Source organism: Saccostrea echinata, unplaced genomic scaffold, assembly GCF_033153115.1.
Source record: "Saccostrea echinata isolate AGI-Se365-2 ecotype Australia unplaced genomic scaffold, CSIRO_AGI_Sech_v1 ptg000051l, whole genome shotgun sequence".
In the NCBI taxonomy this organism is placed as follows: Eukaryota; Metazoa; Mollusca; class Bivalvia; order Ostreida; family Ostreidae; genus Saccostrea; species Saccostrea echinata.
Window position 1 is genome coordinate 4371899 of NW_026889800.1, and position 10923 is coordinate 4382821.

Sequence of the window (10923 nt, forward strand, 5' to 3'; positions counted from 1 at the left end):
AGGTCCAATCAAGGGAAAAAATGAAGTGTGTCACAATTGCTATAAAATCTTTAATAATCGAAAGTTGTCAGCAAAACTATATGTAAAATCATAAAATTTTACCAAATTCAATAACATAAAAACTTACGATTTTTCAACTCTGTATACGACCATTCCTCACGATAAATTAAGGTCCAGGCTTTTTGACGTCATTGACAGCTGCTTTTTTAATAAAATTGGAGCTCGTAAACTTACTTACCTTGTCATTGGTCATTTGCAAAATTGTTTTGTTCAAAAACATCCTCATTGTACACACATGTACTCTGAAGTTGATATTAAAAAGATGCTTGAGTTTCTGATTGACAATATCTATGTGGTTTTTGGAGACCAGGTCTTCCAACAATCTGTTGGAATTCCCATGGGTACCAATTGCGCCCAGTTGTTAGAAGACTTATTTTTGTACTCATATGAAGCAGAATGTATTCAAAATCTTATACATGAGAAAAAAAAATCTCTTGCTGTAGCCTTTAACTCGACATTTAGATATGTCGACGACGTATCATGAATTAGCAGTAGTTATTTCCATTCATATGTCGACACGATATATCCCAGTGAGCTTGAAATAAAAGATACATCAGAGTCTGACACATCTGTTTCATATTTGGATATCTTACTAGAAAAAGACGTTAATGGTAATCGAACAACAAAGCTTCATGATAAACGTGATGACTTTAACTTTTCAATCGTCAACTTTCCTTACTTTTGCAGGAAAATGCCCTTATCCTGCGTATGGGTATGTGTTTTTCGGTTGATTCGGTGCGCGGTGGGTATGCTCTGCTTGTGGACGGTTTCTAAAGCGAGACAAATTATTAACAAACAAGTTGATGAAACAAGAATATCAACAGTCTCGTTTGGGGTCATAATTTCGTAGGCCCTGTGGTCGATACAGTGACCTTGTCGGCAAATACATTCTTTCATAAAGTCATATACTGACTGACGTTTTTCGTGCTGATTGTTGGGCCATTATTTACACACTGAATTGTCTACGGATTTTTCCGTTATTTACCGATCATTGTAGGGAGCGCACAATGAGTGTGGCCGGTTGGCGGGGGATGCTCGCTCCTCCATGGCACCTGATCCACCTCTGTTTTTGGAGGTCCGTGTTTGCTCTACTTCCGATTTGTATTGTTTTAATTGGTTTTCAGCTTTAATACTCTTCGTTATCTCCGTACTAATACCTCTATCTATTTTTACTTTTGTCCTAAAGTTTCATTAAGATATATTCAATACTTTATAAAATATAATATAAAATATTGAAAAAAAAACACAACCTTGGACTTCGTCTTTCGCCGCACAGCAAGAATGTACCGACGTCGTTAGGACGCTTCTCTTCGACACTAGATCATTTCAAATCGGATGATAGATTTTTTTTCCCCAAGATGGAATGAATTTAGAAATAACATTTTTACAAAGTTCAAATGATTTTAATACTACAACTCAAAACGAGACGGTTTATAGCAAAATAGGAGTAAAGGTTATTAATAAGAAGACTTGAGAGGTGATGAGAGATGGATGTACAGAAAGTAACGTCAAAATGGCGTTGGTAACATTCTTGCCGACAAAACCTGACGTTGTGTTTATCTAATATTTTCAAAAGTATTTTATGTAAACGAGTGAAATTTTAAGGCAAGAATCAAAATAGGTATGTGTATTTGTATGTGATATTTTGTTGATAATATTTGACTATTTCAGATTTTTGAGCAGTTAATTGTAACATTACATTAGGATCAACCCTCGTACTTCAGATATGAATGTAAAATAATGATAGATATTATACTGACACGCAAAAGATAATAAAATAATGATAGATATTATACTGACACGCAAAAGATAATAAAATAATGATAGATATTATACTGACACGCAAAAGATAATAAAATAATGATAGATATTATACTGACACGCAAAAGATAATAAAATAATGATAGATATTATACTGACACGCAAAAGGAACGCAAGCCCTCGTACTTCAGATATGAATGTAAAATAATGATAGATATTATACTGACACGCAAAAGGAACGCAAGCCCTCGTACTTCAGATATGAATGTAAAATAATGATAGATATTATACTGACACGCAAAAGATAATAAAATAATGATAGATATTATACTGACACGCAAAAGATAATAAAATAATGATAGATATTATACTGACACGCAAAAGATAATAAAATAATGATAGATATTATACTGACACGCAAAAGGAACGCAAGCCCTCGTACTTCAGATATGAATGTAAAATAATGATAGATATTATACTGACACGCAAAAGGAACGCAAGCCCTTGTACTTCAGGTATGAATGTAAAATAATGATAGATATTATACTGACACGCAAAAGATAATAAAATAATGATAGATATTATACTGACACGCAAAAGATAATAAAATAATGATAGATATTATACTGACACGCAAAAGATAATAAAATAATGATAGATATTATACTGACACGCAAAAGATAATAAAATAATGATAGATATTATACTGACACGCAAAAGGAACGCAAGCCCTCGTACTTCAGATATGAATGTAAAATAATGATAGATATTATACTGACACGCAAAAGGAACGCAAGCCCTCGTACTTCAGATATGAATGTAAAATAATGATAGATATTATACTGACACGCAAAAGGAACGCAAGCCCTCGTACTTCAGATATGAATGTAAAATAATGATAGCTATTATACTGACACGCAAAAGGAACGCAAGCCCTCGTACTTCAGGTATGAATGTAAAATAATGATAGATATTATACTGACACGCAAAAGGAACGCAAGCCCTCGTACTTCAGATATGAATGTAAAATAATGATAGATATTATACTGACACGCAAAAGATAATAAAATAATGATAGATATTATACTGACACGCAAAAGATAATAAAATAATGATAGATATTATACTGACACGCAAAAGATAATAAAATAATGATAGATATTATACTGACACGCAAAAGGAACGCAAGCCCTCGTACTTCAGATATGAATGTAAAATAATGATAGATATTATACTGACACGCAAAAGGAACGCACGCCCTCGTACTTCAGATATGAATGTAAAATAATGATAGATATTATACTGACACGCAAAAGGAACGCAAGCCCTCGTACCTCAGGTATGAATTTAAAATAATGATAGATATTATACTGACACGCAAAAGGAACGCAAGCCCTCGTACTTCAGATATGAATGTAAAATAATGATAGATATTATACTGACACGCAAAAGGAACGCAAGCCCTCGTACTTCAGATATGAATGTAAAATAATGATAGATATTATACTGACACGCAAAAGGAACGCAAGCCCTCGTACTTCAGATATGAATGTAAAATAATGATAGATATTATACTGACACGCAAAAGGAACGCAAGCCCTCGTACTTCAGATATGAATGTAAAAATAATGATAGATATTATACTGACACGCAAAAGGAACCCAAACCTTCTATTTTAGGGGGAAATTACATATAGGGTATAGCTTTTTACCGTAAGGACATCTTCAACTTTGCCAAATCGGTAATTTATCGGTTAAACGATTTTCATCCCGTTATCGGAAGTTAAGTTTGAGCCCGCTTATCAGAAATCAAATATTACAACAAAACATAAAGCAATAATATGGGTTTTCAAGGGTTTGTATCTGTAAATCATAAGTATTGCAGTAATATTTCGAAGAAATTCTTTCTTTTCCTGATGTGAAACCAAGGCTTCCTCAAAATGAATGAAAGCAGCTGGAAATTCTCAAAAGAAAGGTGAAGGTGACTTGCAGATACAAATATGCACTACATTACGCCTCATTAAGCATACGTATCATAAGCATGAATGACATTTCTTGGACCAGAAGTCCAAGTGTTACTATACTGTGCCAGGTTATAGAAAATTCGACCTCAGCATCTGAAAAACATGCACTTAAAAATGCCAAAGAATATTTCTTTCGCTCAGATCGAGAGATAGATGCATCGTGGAAATCAAGTTGCAATTGTTGTGCATGGCGGACTTGCACACTGTAATTAAATCGCTAGGAGGGGGTGTTTTTACAGTTATGTGTTACTTTCTAAAGTCTAAGGATAACATTCAACATTTAAATCAAATATCTGATGTTTTAAAATCAAGTTTCACCTCACTGCATTCATTTTTAAAAATCATTGAGTAAAAAATGATTAGATCAGATAATTGTAGTCTACTACTTGTTGCGTTTCTTTTGCGTGTCAGTATATTTTTCAATATTTCTTAATAGTTCCATGTCCCCAAAAATACTTTTTTGATGGACAACATCTTATGGTTTTAACATTTAATTAAAAAAAGAGTCAGTATTCTATACTATATGATTTTAGATGCACTGTACCTAAAATGTCAATGAAAGTTATTCATATTCTACCCCGTCATATTCTCCCCCGCCCCAAACAAACACACAAATCTTACAAAAAATATCGAATGTAAGCAAAGCTCATAATTTATTTGCAATATGAAAAGGTGAGGATAACAAACAGTGATCGATCTCAAAAAATCTGTAAACAATACAAATCTGTGAAGAGAGCAAAATACACAGACCCCCGAATATTTCAGAGGTGCATGAGATCAGGTGCCTAGGAGTAGTAAGTATCTCCTGTTGACCGGTCATACCCTATATAGGACCCTATGTCCTATGTATTGATCAGGTAGAAGGAACATTCAGGTCAAATTCAGTATAAAAACAAAATTACAAGGGAATTATCTTCAAAGCCGATTATGTTTCTCCAAGAAGTATAACTTTGACAATTTTTGGATACTCCAGAATTTAATAAAAGTTAGAATATTGTTTTTAAAGTATTCTTTAAAAAGTGATTTTGAACTCTCCTTAAAAATCACACCTTGGGAAATTTACATTTAATGCAGTGGGTTTATCATGTGGCTAGGTTAATTTGAATAAAATTATTCATTGTCGACTCGGTATATCCCAGTGAACTTGAAATTAAAGATATCACAGAGTCTGACATCTGTTTCATGTTTGGATATTTTACTAGACTAGTCGTTAATGGTAATGGCAATGGTAACCTAACAACAAAACTTTGCGATAAACGTGATTAATTTAACTTTTCTATCGTCAACTTCCCTTATTTATGTAGCAATATACTCTTATCACCTGCATATGGGGTTTGTGTCTCCAGTTGATTCGAAACACAAGAGCTACGTACGAACAATTTCCGAAACGAGGCACGCTTTTGACAAACAATTGATGTAACAAGAATATCAACAATCACGTATAAGACGTCATTTCGCAAGTTCTATGGTCGATACAATGACCTTGTCAGCAAATAAAATTTTTCTTAACTCGAATGCTGACTGTGTTTTTCATACAAATTATTAAGCTATTATTTACACACTGAATAATCTACGGTTTATTTCCGCCTTCCTGATCATGGCAAGGAGCACATGGCGGGTGTGACCGGTCGGCAGGGGATGCTTACTCTTCCATGACACCTGATCCAACCTCTGATGTTTTAGAGGTCCGTGTTTGCTCTGCGCCAAATTTGTATTGTTTAATGGACTTTTAAGCTTGAATATTTTGTTATCTCGATATATTTCATTGTATAAAGGGCCGAATTTCTGTTCTTAGGATTAATATTTAATAACAGCTTTCATCCAATTTTTTTTTATCATGAGTTGACATACAGAAAATTACTGCAGATGTTCTCTTCATTATTAGCTACTGGTCGATCGACAAATGGTTCAATGATTCTTCAAAGAATTCTAAAGTTAATTAACACTGTGCCATCACATGTTTCGTAAATTTCCATAAATTGACCGGACATCGATTACAGGGAAAATATTATATAAATATGATAAGATTGACATAAATGTTTCATTCGAACACACAGAAGAAAAAATGTGGAAGATCTTGGTTCTGCTAGCTGTGGTTCTTGTAATACAAGGTACTACAATTTAATGTCTCTAGTGTATGAAAAGAAAAACTCACATAAATTATACGAGGTAAAACATTCACTGTGTATCTTGTTATTCTAAGTAATTTCCGTATGTTTTATTTACTTTAATTATCTTTTAATATTTCAAGATACTGATGGTTTCTGGTGGAGAAGAAGTGAGTATTATTAATCATTTTAAATATTTATGGAAGAAAATATGTAATTTTTCTATACCAGGTTATTTTTTTTAAGTTATACTTTCTTCGATAGATTAATCCGTCTTCCTGATCAGTACATAGGGCTAATTACGGGTGTGACAGGTCGACAAAAGGTGCTCACTCCTCCTAGGCTCCTGTTCCCACCTCTGGAATTTCCGGGGGTCCGTGTTTTATGCCCTGTTTACATATTTGTAATGTATTTTTTTAAGCTTGATCTTTACCTTTTTTTTTTTTACAATAGTCTATTTTTCACCTTAAGTGGATTCAGGCAAAGAACTGAATACTAGTATATGAACTCATGTACCTGCAAAAATAAGTTTAAGATCGTATGGAATAGCTTTGTTAAAGGAGGAACTTTTTATTTGAGCATCATATCTTCTGAAAATCCACAGGGGTCAGATAATATGTGGTTGTCAGTATAAAATTAAGTATTCGTAATTACACTTATACTTCTTCCTAGTTAATAGCTAATATGTTGACCAATATTACTGGCTCCTCTTTTTTACCATTTACATAAATTATATTCCAAAACTGATAAAATTATATACACTGTATCAGCAAGTGGAAAATCAAAATTGGAAATTAAAAATTAAGTTTCAAAGAAGAAGTCAAAATTTTGTGGTTTATAAATGAAAGTTATACCCAGATTCCACGACGCCTTAGAATAGTCAAGGTCAATGAAAAAAGGATGGGATATTGTTCGAGAAGGAAAAAATATTTTATTGTTGCAGAAATTATGGAAAACTTGCAATTACTATTTTGTTTAGATAATTAAAGAATTGATATAATTCTGTTAGATGTTTTCATTGCATAATTTTATTAAAATAACAGGAAGGTATGTACACACGGCAACAGTATGTGAACATCGCCTAATGAAATTGAATTGCGGAGGACATCGGTCCATTCTAGTGCACTCTGCTACGTATGGCCGACAAAACTCGAGAACCTGTTCAAGAAAGTATACTAGTCATTGGAGCACAACTTGTAGATCCAGAAAATCCCTGTTTGTAGTAAAAAAAATTATGCCACGGGAAAAGTAGATGCTCCATTAAAGCCAGCAATTCCGTATTTGGAGATCCATGTAAAGGAACCTACAAATACCTAAGAGTGAAGTTTTATTGCAAAAGTAAGTAAGGTTTCTTCACAAAGAAAGTCGATTACATATCGAAGTAAGTGCAATTCTCTCCTCGGTATAATTGTATCAAGAGGTTTTGTTTTGTTTGTTTGTTTGTTTGTTGTTGTTGTTTTTTTTTTTTTTTATTTTTTTTTTTTTTTTTTTTTTTTTTTTTTTTTTTTTTTTTGGTCAAAAAGAATTGTTGAAAAAAAAAAACTACCTCCGACAACTGCACATTACGATTCAGCACCAAAGAAGTGGTTCTTTCTGTAGGACTGCGAAGTTATAAATATGACTATTTAAATTCTTTCCTATTTACAATTACCGTTCATGGTAGCTCAGTCGGTAGAGCGCTCGCTCTGTGATCGGGAGGTCGTGAGTTCGAATCTCGGCCGCGACTGACATAAGTCGATAAAAAATGGGCAGCAACTGTTCCTTCGCCATGCGCTCGCCACTTTGAAGTGGAAGTTGCGGGCCCTTCGGATAAGACCTTAAAAAACTGAGGCCCTATGTCACGGTAGGCGTTGGCAAGAAAAGATCCCTCACTGCTCTATGGCCCTGAGTGCCGATTAAAGTTCAAAATTTAAAGCCCTTCACCGGTATATGGTGACGTCTCTATATGAGTGAAAAATTCTCGAATGGGACGTAAAACAACATACAATCAATCCTCCTTACAATTGGTGTCATAGATAAATTGCAATGATTAAATTGATCTATCACTTGAACAATTACAGGAACCTACGCTTTTTTAGAGCATTTAAAAGATAAGTTCAATATAAAGCATTTCATTTGACAGAGAGACGCTTTCGCGGAAGAGATCTGTATGAGGAAATCGGAAGAGGTCTGAATGAGGAAGACCAAAGAGAGATTGAAGACATGAGGAGGCCAGGATAGATGAAGATATGGAGTAACTAAGAAACTCAAGTCTGAAATTGTGTTCTTAGTGTCACTACATTAAAACAAGTAATGAGAACATTTTGATTGTTTCATTTTGAATATTTGGGAAGCTTGCAAGAGAACTATCTCATTGCTCTAGATTCATTAATAACGAAGATGGTTTTTTGAGCTATATATTTGAAATCCAACTCAGGATATTGAAACTGTTTATCGCAATTGGCTTAATATTTGACTGTGAAAGACAGAAAGTAACATGTTAAAGTGTGTATGGCATGTTGGAAATGATTTTGTTATTTAGTTGGCCAAACTTTCAAAAAGTCGAAACACAGGCCCCAATAATTTTGCCATAATATACTACACAATAGATATCAAAGCTAATTAATGTTTTCGACACTTCAGTAATAAGAACACCGCAGTTAGGTTAAGGACTCCCATATCTACAACAGCCTATGCAGAGGTTCAGGAAAGCTATTATGACGTCACGTTAAAACAATTCAAATGAATCTCGATGAATGAATACTATATGTTCTTTTTAAAACACCCTGAAATACTTTCGTTTATCATACTATAAATATTTTTTTTAAGATAAATGGGTGAGCAACTTATCTTGAAAAATTATCACTTTGAGTATGTAGAATGAAAGCCAGCTTGGTCTCGCTGTACTTACTGAGATGACGTCATTTCTTAGTTTGACACGCAGTTTCTCTGTACTTGAGGCGTTGCTCAAGCTACCATCGTAGCTTGTAAAAATAAAAAGAAATACGAAACAAGTTTAATTGGACCAGATTAAATACATATTCTAAGATATATCAATCCACATTTTATTGTCAAACTAAATTGATAATGTGTAGACTTTATATACAGCCGTAGGGATCACATTTGTACAGTAATGAGCTAGAGTGAGGGGTCCAGCCCCTCGAAAATATCAAAAGTTCAATGATATCCGCTTCACTATAAATTCTGAATTTTTAAACACGTGTAGCAATTATTCCTACTATTCTGAAAAGTGCTAGAAGCTGGTTGTGCATTGTATATTTATTCCGTAATGTAACATTATTACAGTGCGTATTACATCTATGTCTGGAGTTTTTAGAAAGACGGCTAAATTTTACACAATTACCGAGCATGAGGAAGTTGCTCCCAGCACTTTTCATGTTAAAAAATTTGTCTTAAACAAAACAGAATAAATTTTATAGCGGAAAGATACCCGTATATCGTTGATCTTTTACGGTCTTTGTAGTAGTATAAATGTGTTCTAATTTTAAACCTGTCACGTGACAAGCAGCTGATGTAAGCGAGGTTGCTTTGGCCGAACTCAGCAGAGACCCGATATATACAAGTGCAAACACCACAATGCACATTCATCAAAATTTATGCTGTTAAAAAAAATTAAAAATTGTATTCATTTTCTGTGAATATATTTAGGCGTATATTTCATAGGCGTCCTTAACCTAGCTTCGATATGACCATTTTTGCTTGTCAATTAATTTTTGGTATTTGCTTTTCCCAATGCCACTAACTAAAATTACTCACACCGGACCTGAAGCAATAATACACGTGCTCAGAAAGACATGCAAATATAATTCCAGTTATATTTTTAATCACGTAAAACATGAACAACCGAACAAAGTAAAACAGCATATTTGTACCGTCAAAGCACACCCTACAAAAGACCGATTACAAAAATTAAAATAACTTTACGCTACTTTGATTTTAACAAAGCTTTTGTCTTAAGATTACACCACAATAATTATAGTGTGAAATAAAAGCTTGTTATTTGTTATTTGAAGTAGAGTTTAATAATCCAATTTTCGCCTGAAAAAATTACCTTTTTTCTTAACTACTGACAAGGTAGATACTTTATCGAATGGATTTATTCTCGCAAAACTTTAAGAAATCGGACATATTTTTTAAATCTATGTCCATGATATCAATTAATGTGAAGGAGCGTTTATACATTGTAAGCATTACCGACAAATTCTCACGAATGAGTTGCTAGTAAGCATTATCTTAAATATGCCAATGCCGTCAATGAATATATAAACAAATAATGTATTTTCAAATGAATGTTATCTTTACTGCATTCCGACTTGCAACAATCCATTACAAGACTTGTTTTATCATAAGACTGGATTTCGGTTACATCAATTCTTCACGAAAATTAGTTTAGAAACTACAATCAGTAAATTTTCCGTGTCAAGGTTTATTTTGCTTTATCAGATTATATTTTTGCAAACTTTGTAAATGCATACTAAGCTGCTATGACAAAACAGATAATGTTTTTTAACGTAGATTTAACGCAATTTTACATTTGTTGAAGGTATGGTGTTCTAATCATTGGATGGGATGTTTCCGACTTCGTCCCTAGAGCATGTAGATTGCTTCACATTTTTTTTTTATTGCCCCTACCCACAAAACTTATGCTTGAAAACGATGTAAAATGTAGTAAGGTGCTAAACTTAAAGTTTAAAAAGGATCAAATGCCTTAGAAGTACACGCGGGAAAAGAGCATATGAAAGAAAATAAATTTGTATTCAAGCTGGATCGAGGCAATAAAATTTTGATCTCATTACAATACACAGGTTAAATCAAGTTATGCTAAAAGGCTACATCAAACTAAAGAAACAAACCAGTATGGTGTACCAGTATTTCCTTCAAAAATCATCGAAGCGGAACCAAAAAAATCGGAAAACTAAGTGGTACAGACTGGCTGACAGATCGACGGACAGACGGAAAGGAGACATAAAT

The 10923-nt window shown here is 33.5% G+C and overlaps 1 long non-coding RNA gene across 1 annotated transcript; it reads left to right on the plus strand.

The window, feature by feature from the left end:
• The first annotated feature begins 5895 nt into the window (after positions 1 to 5895).
• On the plus strand, positions 5896 to 8253 carry LOC133203589 (uncharacterized). The gene is made up of 4 exons (XR_009723420.1): positions 5896 to 5955; positions 6096 to 6122; positions 6996 to 7290; positions 8075 to 8253. It is a non-coding gene; the product is annotated as an uncharacterized LOC133203589 (long non-coding RNA).
• Positions 8254 to 10923: the final 2670 nt, after the last annotated feature.